This window comes from Thermobia domestica, chromosome 11, assembly GCF_964235325.1.
Source record: "Thermobia domestica chromosome 11, izTheDome1.hap1.1, whole genome shotgun sequence".
Classification (NCBI taxonomy): domain Eukaryota; kingdom Metazoa; phylum Arthropoda; class Insecta; order Zygentoma; family Lepismatidae; genus Thermobia; species Thermobia domestica.
In genome coordinates, this window is record NC_137464.1 from 70,568,838 (window position 1) to 70,581,384 (window position 12,547).

Consider the following 12,547-nt stretch of genomic DNA (forward strand, 5'->3'; position numbering starts at 1 on the left):
CATTTTAGTTTTAGTTGGGTTTGTTTCAACTTTAGGCCATGATTTTTCAATTTGTCGTAAATATTCTAGTGTCTGTTAATTTAACAGACTTGTTAATAACAGGTCTGTTAATTTCAAATATTCAGAACGTGTCTCCGAAGTCTAATATTGCTAAGAACTTGAATTTCTATCACTCTGCCATTACAAACACTTCCCAAGATCCATGATTTTTTATCCAATAAAGAGTAACCGATTGTTCTGTGTTATATGTCTGGTTTACATTTAATAAATTGAACTGTTAGTTCTGAGCTGTAAATTAGTCGCTTTTTCAATAATCTCTAACATGTCAGCACACACTTTTCTTTATAATAATAACAATAAAAACCAATGTACATACAATTTTTACTAAAGCTACAAGAAGCATGTGACAGCTAGAATTTTCTAAAAAAGGCCATTTACGAATAGTTTCTGATAACAGTAAAAAGTGTTTTTATTATTTGTTAAATTTCCTAGATTCTTTCAAAGAAACTGGTGTTTCCCAATAACTATTGCAAGCTTTCTTGCAATAATTGTTTCGGAATCACCATCAAAAGAAAAGATTTATGCACAATAGACGAAATGGCTATGTTTCTTCACGTGGTTTTCCACTAAAATACTTATTTGTAAATAATAAGTAATAAAATAAAATAAATAAAAAAAGAAACATAAAATTAATAACTAAAACATAAGAGATCAAACATTTATGCACAATAGGCGAAATAGTTCCCTAACTTCATAAATCTTCTGACTCTACTTAAACATTATGAAAAGAACAAAATAGAGAAAATAAAATCAGTAAAGTTGAAACAGCACACTCAGACGGCATTTTCTTTAGATATTAGACATGCACTCACTCACTCAGCATTAACACATGAATATATGAGAATAATGAAAAAATATACACAACAAAACACAGCTCACAACACAATCACAAAACAAACTAATTTCTAACAGAAACGCTTCTCAAATTCTTGTTTTCAGCCACACATGTTTCCCATTAATTTGCATTTGTGTATATGTGTGTGTTTGTCCCTTTAGTTGTCGCCATGTGACGTCATAGTTTGACCTCTGCTTCCATGGAGAAAACAGAGGCGTGTCTGACCCTAGCCTTAAATAGAGTAGTCTTGGTTCTGTCTGTAAACAGTCATGTTCTGAAATATGTATGAAATTTCGGTTAAATTTGAGTGGTACAATTCTCTTCCATTACAACCCTGAGTGATAAATTATACACTCATTCATTCTCTGGTACTTATATGATTCTTTCTTCTAAAAAATCTCTAGAACATATTATAATCTTCGTATCTCTTTCTTCCTTCTTCCAATAGCTTCGGTTATGTTTACACGTCTTCTTTCAGATATTTCTTTGTCTTCAAATGGTTGCATAAGTTCTTATACGTCCTATTAACTCATATTCATACATAAAGTGTCTCTTGATTTTTTGATTTGCATCTTAACTACTATAGCACTAATGATGCATTACGTATCTTAATCTTCACAAATCCAAAATAAACAGTTAATGAGAAAGTCAACATTACATAGGTAAATAATATCATGAATGAAAAAAAAAAAAAAAACATAATTTCACTCCATTCAATTAACACAGTAATTTTGTCAAGCAGTAGCATATAAATGTACATATTTATTATATATTTTTTAAATAAATAAAATCCCCTTCCTGTGGGACGCCTACACGTGCAAAATGATATCTACTGAATTGTGTTCAGTAGAAATCTGTTGCAGCGAGGCAGTTTGTGCAGTTATTTAGAAGTAAATAAAGAAAACCAATAACCAGATAGTGGTTTCCTTTGGACAATAAAAAAGAATTTGTTCTTCAGTTTGCATTTATACGTTTCATATTTAAAGCATAACATCAAAAAGTAATCTGATAGATATTATTTCGTAAAAAAAATAAATTAGTGAATTCTACTACTATCTTTTGGCTGTTGCTTATTAGAAATTAGAAATTGTACTACTATCTGTTGGCTGTTGCTTAATAATAGTTGTGCAGTGTCTCGTGGCGAAGGGGGTGTCCAGGAATAACTCCTCTTCATATGATGAAGCTATCCCTGGGGCGAAGGGCCCACTAGAGGTAAGAGGTAATTAATATAGTTATAATTAGTATATTTTTAACTAAGTTTAGTTCATAAGCATTGAACAAGTTTAATATAGTGTATTTTTTAATTTTTTAATGAAAGGTTAAGAGAGTAATATTTTTGAAATATTCATAAAAACGAGAAAATAATAATTATATGTCATGTTTTCAATTATGTTTGTAATTTTATTGTAAATATTTTAATATATATATATATATATATATATATATATGTCATGTTATGTTTTTTCTAAATAATTATCTTTGTATATTTTATGAGTAGATAATTATGAAATGTTCATGTGATTACGCTACTGCGTAATTATATATTTAAATGTGTTGTTTTGTTTGTTCATGTTTTCATTTTAAATTTTCATTTTGTATATACTATATATCAATGTTTTTGTTTAACTAACTTGTTTGTTAGCTTTAATAATTATTACCAATATAGTTTTGTACTTAGCTCAAATGTTTTCTTTTCCTTTTAAATATTGAATGTATATTAACAGTGAATTTTGTAAAGTAAGTAATTAAGCTGGAAAAACAGGGTAGTCTATGATAAACTTTCTGTTGGAAAGGAAAACAAACACTCTATGTTAAAGGTAAATACAAAATATTTATTGTACTTATAAAGATGTAAACAATATCTTAAGAAGATATTGTACTTTGATTTGTAACTTGTTAATGTAGCGTTGGAGGGCTATTTTTTCAATCTCTAGTAAAGTAGAAATAAGAACATGAATACATAAATTCATCAGAATAAATCTAGTCATTAAAGTACTAATATAACAACTTGACGTAAACGTTTCAACGACCAAATTTTGTCATTCTCAGTACATGTTTCTTAAGGACATCACACTCCTTGTGGAACTACATTTTCTCATCTGCTGTAGAAATAAATGTTAATAAATTTTGAATTACTGCCTTTAAATTACCTTGTCAGGTAAAAGATGCCTGTGAATTATATAGCTACACAATGCTATCTTGTTAATACAGCTTTACGTGATGGGAACTGGTATGGATTTCTTACTGAATCACGGGTGGTTTACCTCTTAAATCTGTTTTGTTTGTCCATTTTACCTGAATTCAAAACTTACTTTCAGTTCAACGAAATCCTGCAACTTATATAACAATCCTCAGCACATTTGTAAATTCATTTAACTTGCTATGAAGAACCGGTACGAATATTTCATTGAATCATTTTGACGAAACTTTTAAACTCTGCATTGTTTTCAACTTTACCGATACTCAAGTAAAAATTGTGGCAATGCCGACCAAGATACATATCTGTGCTCCAAACTTAATACACTTAACAAAATTATAAATCTTCGAACAACACTTTATTTTTCACTTGCTAAATATTGTTCTAATGTTGCTAACTCAAGATAGCACACTCTGATATATCACACAGGAGCAATCCTGTGCTATTTCTACATAGCTACCGTTGTAATTAAGGTATTTATCATATCTTTGCAAGAATTTATGCCCTCCGCAAAGTAGATTTTTTTCCCTTTTTACTTACTTATGGTCACTATAAGCCTTTGTTAGCTTTGAGGTGCACTTTCATCTCTATAATCTTGAACTGCACACATGTCTTGTCTCTCGTAACAATTTTGTCCAGGAAACCCTCCCCTTTCGCTTCATAGCGTTCCGAAAATTTCAAGGCCGAGTCAGCAGACATTTCAGAAATTTTGAATTTACGTCTTTAATCAATTTCCGCCCGTGACTTCCTTTGCCATTCACCTTGGTACGTCCCTTTTAAAACTTTCTATGCCCTCATACACATAACTATCATTCATAAAGTTCTCGCTGTAGAGCTCATTCATTCGATGACAAATTGTGGCTGAAACCTAGAGAAAGCGATTTACAGCATTAGATCACACTTGGTAAGCACTACGATTACACTTGATATGTCCTACGCTTGATACTCGAAAACTATTAACATGGAGATTGAAAAAATAGACATCTATATTTATAGTATGTGTAAGTAGCATGGGCGGAGTTATGGGGGGCATTGCCCCCCAACTTTTTGATAAAAAGTAAAAATGCCACTTATAAGACTCTTCAATTCTCATTTGTATTTACCGTGCTCCCCTCCCCAGTAAAAAAAGGTCTGCCCCCCAGCAGACAATTTGTAACTCCGCCCATGGTAGGTAGGTAGGCTGATATAAAGGTAATAAATCGTAAGAATCGTTCATTAGGACTAAAATAAGACATACCGTATATATAATGTGTAAGTGTGTTGGTAAATAGCTAGATATAGAGGCAATCTTAAATTTTAAGAGTCATTCACTCGGGCTAAAATAGGATGTAGTCTTGAAATATATATATACAATATGTGTGTGTAGAGGTAGGTAGGTAGATAAATGTAGAGGTTACCATAAAATCATTAGACTAAAATAGGAAATAATGTTGAAATACATAGAGACGCATAACTCTTGTAAATGAAAATGTATCCAGTAATATTACAACGGATATAAAAATATGTTAGTGTAAAATTGAGTTATTTGGTATAATGTTGTTTGGCGAACTTTTAAAATTAGTATTAAAAAAAAAGTAGTCTTGTCAATGAATGAACTGGATTTTCCGTTTTTTCTTCATAGTGTTGTAGAATTAGAAGAAATCGCAATTAATTCCAGGTATATGCTATTTCTCCTTTCGTTGTAGTAAAAGAATATTTATTTTTTTAAAACAATGTTAAATGGGTTAAATTATGTATGATGTGGGTTGCTCAAGAATGCTAAGAAGTTAGGGTGTGCGTGTGTGTTTTTAAGTAAGATTAGATGGTAAATAATCTACGAAAAATTATATTCCCCCTCCCTCTCTCTCTTTTTATTGAAGAATAACACAATAAGCTTGTTTAACTAAATTTTCATTTCATTTCAGCAAACTGGTAATTTAGAGGTAATTTTGTTGTTCAAATTTCATATATATATTGCATATCAGTAAATAGGGCTTCGTTGGTTTCCAATATTGATAAGGTCATTATGGGTATTAGTATATTTATAAGGTTGTAATAATAGTAATTTTTCACGTAGAATGTTTTCAACATCATAAGTAATAATCTGGTTCTAGTCACATTGCTTAAATTATCTAAGTAATATGATAATATAATGTTCCTATATGTTACTTTTAAAAGACTTTAGTTTAGTAAATTTTGTCACTTGTCAATCCATTGTATTGGTTCTATACAATGCTCTTTTGCTGTCAAATGAAAACCTATTCTCTGGCTTCTATCTTTGATCTGTGGTGTATTAGTTAACAACATCGTTAATTGCCTACATATATAATTATTAAAGTCAAATGTGTTTTGTGTATCTTCAGTCTAGTCTTTTGGGGTTTGCCCAGTTTGCATAAGGAGTTTGTCGCCGCATGTTGAGAGTCCGTCTATGTTCGTCATTATATATTTTGTGTATTTGTTCAGTAAAACTTTCAGTTGACATATTGTGTATTATAGGTCTCATTTTGTTTCGTTTTTGTCTTCAAATAATCTTGCTTTACTCTTGGCTATTTAAATAATTAATCTTTTTTCGCTAAGACTAATTTTTCAGTTTGTTCTGGAGTTCTTCATAGGAAGAAGCTATTTAAAAGGTAAAAGGTTATTTATTGATGATTGATATCGTAAGTATTCTGATCTTCTTTAATTTCCTACTAGATTGGTGCACAGTAATGCAGGATCTTGGTTCACAGGTTCCAACACCATCAATATAGTTCTGCCAATATCTGTGGTTGTAGAACTGATAAAATCTCATAACGCATTCTTGATTTGGTTATTGAAGATGTGTTCGTGCAAGAAGCAGTCCAAGTGTAGAAAAAGGTGATAGTGGGCGAGAGGTCTGACGAATATGTTGGACGATAGGTTGAGTTTCGTATCCTAATAAGTGTTCGGCACTATTATTACTAACATGATTGAGCCTTTTATGTTCAACAATGCTGGCCATAGGCGTTGAACATTTGATGCATTTGGTCAATTTCCTGATAATTTTCAATCTTGATGGATTCGCGCGAATTGAGAGTTCACTCCATCTAAAGATCACTACATAATTGCCATGATCTTCGGGTATAACTGTTGTATTAGAAAGTGTTTAGAAGCAGAAGCACAATCTAGCTTTCGCGCGAAATGTCATACGAGATCTACAACGCGTTCTAAAACCGAATGTGTTTTATTGTGCAGGAGCAGCGTTTACTATCATAATCAAAGATTCAGTGGTAGAGCGTTCACCTCTAGTGCAAGGGGTCCCTGGTTCGATCCCAGCTCACGCCAAATGAACTTTGTGGTGGACAAATACCGCATGCGTGGGTTTTTTCAGGATTCTCCTGTTTCCTCCCACTCTTCATTCCACCATTCCATTTATTTCTCATCGTCACTGTCTCCTGAGCCTCGCCGGCATATCCGTAGGATATAAAACTGAAAGATATCGTTTCATTCATTTTATTTCATAATCATAGATTCTACCATTACTGCAGGTAGTTTGTCGCAGCTGAGACGCTTCCATGCATCACGTTCTTCAGCTAATCCCTTCGTCTTGATGTATTAATTTTCTTTTTTAATACCGTTCATCAGCTGTAGGCTCTTTCCCTCTTTCTTTTCAACTTCACCTCAGCTTCTGATATAATGCCTTCTCAGCGAATGTCCCAAGTAGTTTCTCTTCCTCTAAATTGTACTTTTCTCGTCCACTATTTCTAACACTTTCTTATTGATTTCCCGTTCAACCTAGGTAAATTTCTCTACTCTTCTTCACAGCTGTATTTAGAAAGCCTCCAATCTTTCTTTTTTTTTTTTCTTAATTAAAAGTACCAATTTGTTCGATTCTTTGTACATTCTTGTGCTACGAATGTGTCCATCTTTTACTCATTTCATAATTTCTCGAATACCGTGCGACGGAAATCCTGTACAACTTCTCGCATCGTTGTCCCCGAGTCTGGATGTCCTTTAATTTGCAATCAGCATTAAACCAATGTTCGGGATTTACTTTATCTTCAGGCTTAAATACCGATGACAGAGCTGGCATGCTGCCCAGTTATTTATGTACGCCACAGTGAAATTTAAATTTGTGGAGGTAGATTCGACAGAAATAGTTTCAATACATCAAAACAGAAACATAATCCATACTTTCTACGAAGTATATAGCTAAAATAAGTAACACATAAGCTGTTGAACGATATTTAACACTTTATATATATATATAGATAACACCACTATGATCACAGTCATGTTTTAAATTGAGGTACCCCAAATCCTGCATTACTTGTGCAACAACTCACTACTTATCAAATAGTTATGAAGGTACTATAGTTAAAAGATTGTATTAAAACTAGTAGTTTAGCAAATATTCTAACCAAACGTCTTCTTAAGCGTTATTTTGCTAGAATCTTTCTGTTATTCTTGTTTCATGTTTGTGTTTTTTCCGGGAACGAAAAAGAAGGAAGATATCAACATAGCATTTATCTAGTATATAAGGGAAAGAAGAGACATGTTTAACCTGGTAATAGATTAATAATAATTATAATAATAAATAGCGATTACCTAGGTTCTTTGTGATTCGAGACAAACCTATAACTGACATTTTCTAGTAATTTGAGAGTTAATAAACCGTTGATTTATTGGTTGGTTGGAATTTATCATCCATTTTCAATACCGGAGTTGTATGAGATGTAGACCTATAAGGTGCAATACAAATTTCGGTAAAACAATCAAATTTCAAAGTCCTCCGACCGAGAATCGAACTCAAGGTCACGTGTATCAAAGGTGCGCACTCTAGCCACTAGCCAGTGGAGACGGATAATAAATGATTGAGAATTGGTGATTGGTTGCAATGTGTGCTTCAAATAATTCTTCTTTCCTCAGTCATAGGTTGTGAGCAACATGCACATTTTAAAACTTTTCCCTCCCTTGGAAGAGCTGTTTATACTTTTGATAAGGTCTCTTCTTCGTAACTGCTTCTAGATATTCTATCCTTGGTCTTCCTCTTCCTGGTTTTTCTTCTGCCTTTTCCTCTATTAACACAATGATCCAATCGGAGTGCCGAATAAGATGGCCAAGCATGCTGTTTCTTCTTTTTACTATTGTCTTCATGATTTGTCGTTCTTCATCAGCTTCGTTTAGTACGTCTTCATTCCTTTTCCTTTCGGTTCATGATACGCGCAGCATTCTGCGCTAACACCACATTTCAAATGTTTCCAGCTGGAATATTTCAGGTTTTCTCAATGTCCGTGTCTTTGATCCGTAAAGCGCCACGCTCCATACCAGAGTCTTAATAAATCGTTTCCGAACGTCCAACGACACATTTCTTGATGCTAGTAGTCCTCTTTTCTTATTGAATGCTTGTTTAGCGTGCGCTATTCTGGAACTTACGTCCTTTTCACTTCTTCAGTCCAAGAAATTAGACTTCCTAAATAAAGGAACGTCTTAACGTCTTCAATTTTCTCTCCCCCTAGCCATACATTTACCTCTTCCTTTAAAATAATTAGGCACCATAAAAATAAACATTATCATCAAAATAAACAATGATAGGATTTTTTTTAACCTTTATTTGAAGTCGAACTTCCCAAGTAAGGAAAAGAATCTTAGAAATATACCGCGATCTCTGTGTATATATTGGAAACCTCTTTTATATTTCATAATTTTAAATCTAAAATGTTCACGGCCGTCGTCTTGAGTTTTCAGTTTAGTTGATATTTATTATTATTATTATTATTATTATTATTATTATTATTATTATTATTATTATTATTATTACATAATACGTAGTATGTAGTACATTATGTCTATAAGGAAAATAGATGTTACAAAAGAATATGATCGGTTGTATGGTAGTAGCATTGAGAGCATGAATTAGTGAATTATTATTAAGGTTTCCGATCTTGTATCTTAGTAATATTTCACTTTTTAGTATTAATCAATGAAACCAATTCCTTAACAGGAATGAATAGTTAATGTCCTTTAATCTGAATTCATTTTGCAAGATTTAGTCTACAGTTATGTGCTACAGAATAGAGAATACATTTCAACTGGAAATCGAAAATGAAACTATATGCACCGAAAACAACTTAAGAGTCGAAACGCAAACAAACAAACACATAAACTATGAATAAAAAATACATATAAATGAAATATATGTAATATTCTTTTGTGACTTCTATTTCATTTAGTGTTTAGTTAATATATGTTTTATTTTTAAGGAAAACTGCAGAGGTGGCTGCAGTACATTTTTAACTCGCCTAAGCCGGTCCCCAGCCCGGTTGCAAAAGCAGGAGGGAAAATGTACGGCCAACTTCACCTGGAGGAAGATTCAACGGCAGCTGGAGTCAAAAGGACTGCGACTGTGTAAGTTTAGTCTAAAATCAGTAAAGGTATAAAAAATTAAAATATGCATAATAAAATTGTTATTTACATTGACTGCGTAGTTATTTTAAATACTCAGCCATATTTGATCCTTATACTAACATGACAATGTCTACAAAATAGTGTGATAACTGATAATAAGTTGTATATAAAGAAAACTATGCATTCAAGATAAATGACAATGTTAATGTTTAATATTAATAAAAGTATGTTCATTTTAAATAGCTTTTACCTACAGATTACGTCATGTTTGGTGAGGCTTTCCACTATTGTAACTTACATTAAAAATATTAACCCTTCAGTTAAGAATTGAATCGAACCCAGAATATTGATATCAACTTCTACTTGTGATACATAGATAGATAGATTTATATATAAAACTTACTAAAGAATTTAAGTTTTAAATTTTAGCTTTAACCTAAAATTCAGCCATTAAAAAATATATCGTTATTTTGATGTTACGTTCTAGACTTTCCGTTTGTTTGTCTCTTGAGGCAAGAAAAACAAAATAGCCTATTTGATAAGAAAATTGACTCACCTTGTGCCTCTGTGTTTATTACTAAAACGGAATAGTTTCTTTTTCTCAGGGAATATCAGCACCATTTTTATTATTGTGTAACCGGTCCTTACTTTTACGAGGGTGGTTCAGCATGCTCCGCCTCTGACTCCTGTCAGAAAACCAAACCAGTTATTTTTCAACCTAGTCCCTTGCAACATGAACACATGTGACATGTTTCCAATCAGTTTTCAAGTGCTTCAATTCCAGCGGAAAAAAAAAATCTTTTGATTGGTCCAGCAACCATTCATTCACAACATTCGTCACTTCTGAATCACTGGCAAAATGTTTTCCACGAAGATTTTTCTTCATGTTCGGAAACAGGTGGAAGTCACTAGGGGCTAGGTCTGGAGAATAACGGGCATGAGGGACAATTTGGAACTCTGCTGTTTGAATTGCAGCCACCACAACTTGTGAAGTATGGGCAGGAGCATTGTCGCAATGGAACAACACATCATGATCCAATATTCCGCGGCGTTTTTCCTTGATTGCAGTACGTAATTGTTCAATTAGGTTTGCAAAATAAACACCTGTGATTGTTTTTCCCTATTTGAGATAATCTATCAAAAGAATTCCTTCTGTAGTATCCCAGAAAACAGATGCCATGACTTTTTCCTTTGATGGTTGAACCTTGAATTTCTTTGGTGGTGGAGGGTTGGGGTGTTTCCATTGCATACTTTGGCGTTTACATTCGGGATCGAAGTGATGAACCCACGTTTCACCTATTGCAACAAATCTCCTTAGAAATTTTGGCTTGTCAGCCTTTATTGTCCATAACAGGTTCTGACTTGTCACACAACGTATCCTCTTTTGCTGGGCCGTCAGCATTCGCGGCACTCAACATGCAGAGATTTTTTTTATTAACAAATTTTTATGTAGAATGGAAAGTACACTACCAGTTGAGATGGCAGACAGTCACTCACCGTTCTGCTAAAATCATGTCATGCACTTTTGTAATCATTTCTGATGTGGTCACTTCCATTCTCATCTTTACAGGTCTACCGACCACATTTAAATTCATGGCACCATTTCTTCACTAGGTCATATGTAAGGCTAGTCTCTCCAAGAGTTCCCACCTTATCTGCACGGATGTTGTTCGGTGCTACATTTTTCTTGAGTAAATATTTTGTCACTGCTCGGACCTTTGATTTCTCCATTTCTTCAAATGTAGCTATACTTCTTACTAATCATCACCCTGTAACAAACAGAAATTCTTGAAACTTTGTGGATATTAGTCTAAATTATGCTCAATATTATGTATAAAATTACAAGTCTCTACTGTCACTAGAAACGGGTCAGGAGCGGAGCATGTTGAACCAACGTCGTACATTTCCTATTGTAAATCTTGTTTTCTTTAATTAACGATTAGTGCAAACTATTCAATGACTTGATTGTGATCTTTGATTACCGTTAATAATTGTGTATTTCACGTCAATTTTCTATGTTTATAAAAAATACCATTTACATTAACAGCGAACTTCCACAATTTGTCTTTAATTTATGCTCAATGTGGATGTTCCTCAATTCATTTTTGGCTGTTGTAAACACTAATTCCACTGGCAGATTTAACATTTCGCAATTTAGAGAATTTTTGGACTAAGGTCATTGAACGCTTATTGTGGCTTGTGTAGTTTGTCAATTAGATTTATTCTGAAAGCTAGTTTAAATTTTTGTTGGCATCAAAGTGAAATAATTTTCAATTGACGATTCAACTCCAAGTGAAGGCAATGTATCCAGCTCCAATGTATGAAGTAATGTAAAATATTCTCAGAAAACATCTATTGAGATCCTGTTTAGGTTCCTTGATAAGACTGAATCTTAACGGTGAAGTTGTATAAAATGGAAAGATACCAATATAGGATTCATTACATACGCCCGAAATATTGTAGATCCCTGAAACCAAAACATCTTTAAAATTATTTTTGTATGTTGATGAGAAACTTTCGACAGTGGTACCAGATTTTATGAGAAATTAATTCCAAAGGTATTGCCTACTTTCTTTAACCTTCCGGAAAAGACTGGCCAGAGAGATAAGGAACCCATGTTTTGTCAACTTTCGTAGTTATTTTTTTCTTTTTTCTTTTTTTAAATGATATTCCCATGCTGAATTTTTCCATTTTTCTAGCGTGTGTGTGACAAAGCCATTTTTCTTCCTTAAGCAAACAGTGTTTCGATGTTTTTATTGAGTTCTGTTCTTTTGTAGAATACTTAAAGGCTCTCAAAAGAAGTTTTTTCCAAATAATCTCTTTGATGGGGAGGGAATGTGCCGATTCTTTGTGAAAAAAATCTTAGGATTTTATTTTTTCGTAGACCGAAGTGAAGAATTTGTTGTGCTTCCTATAAATGTGGATGTCCAGAAAATTAATGCTGTTTTCTGACTTTTCTTCTGTGATGAATTTTATACTATTGCGAATACTCTTGAATTCTTTGACTAGGTCTGAGAAGGTGTCCTGATCTTTGTAGATGATCAAAAAATTATCAACATACACTATCTACCAAAAGTCATCGCGACCAAAAATCAACGGTGAGAGATGTA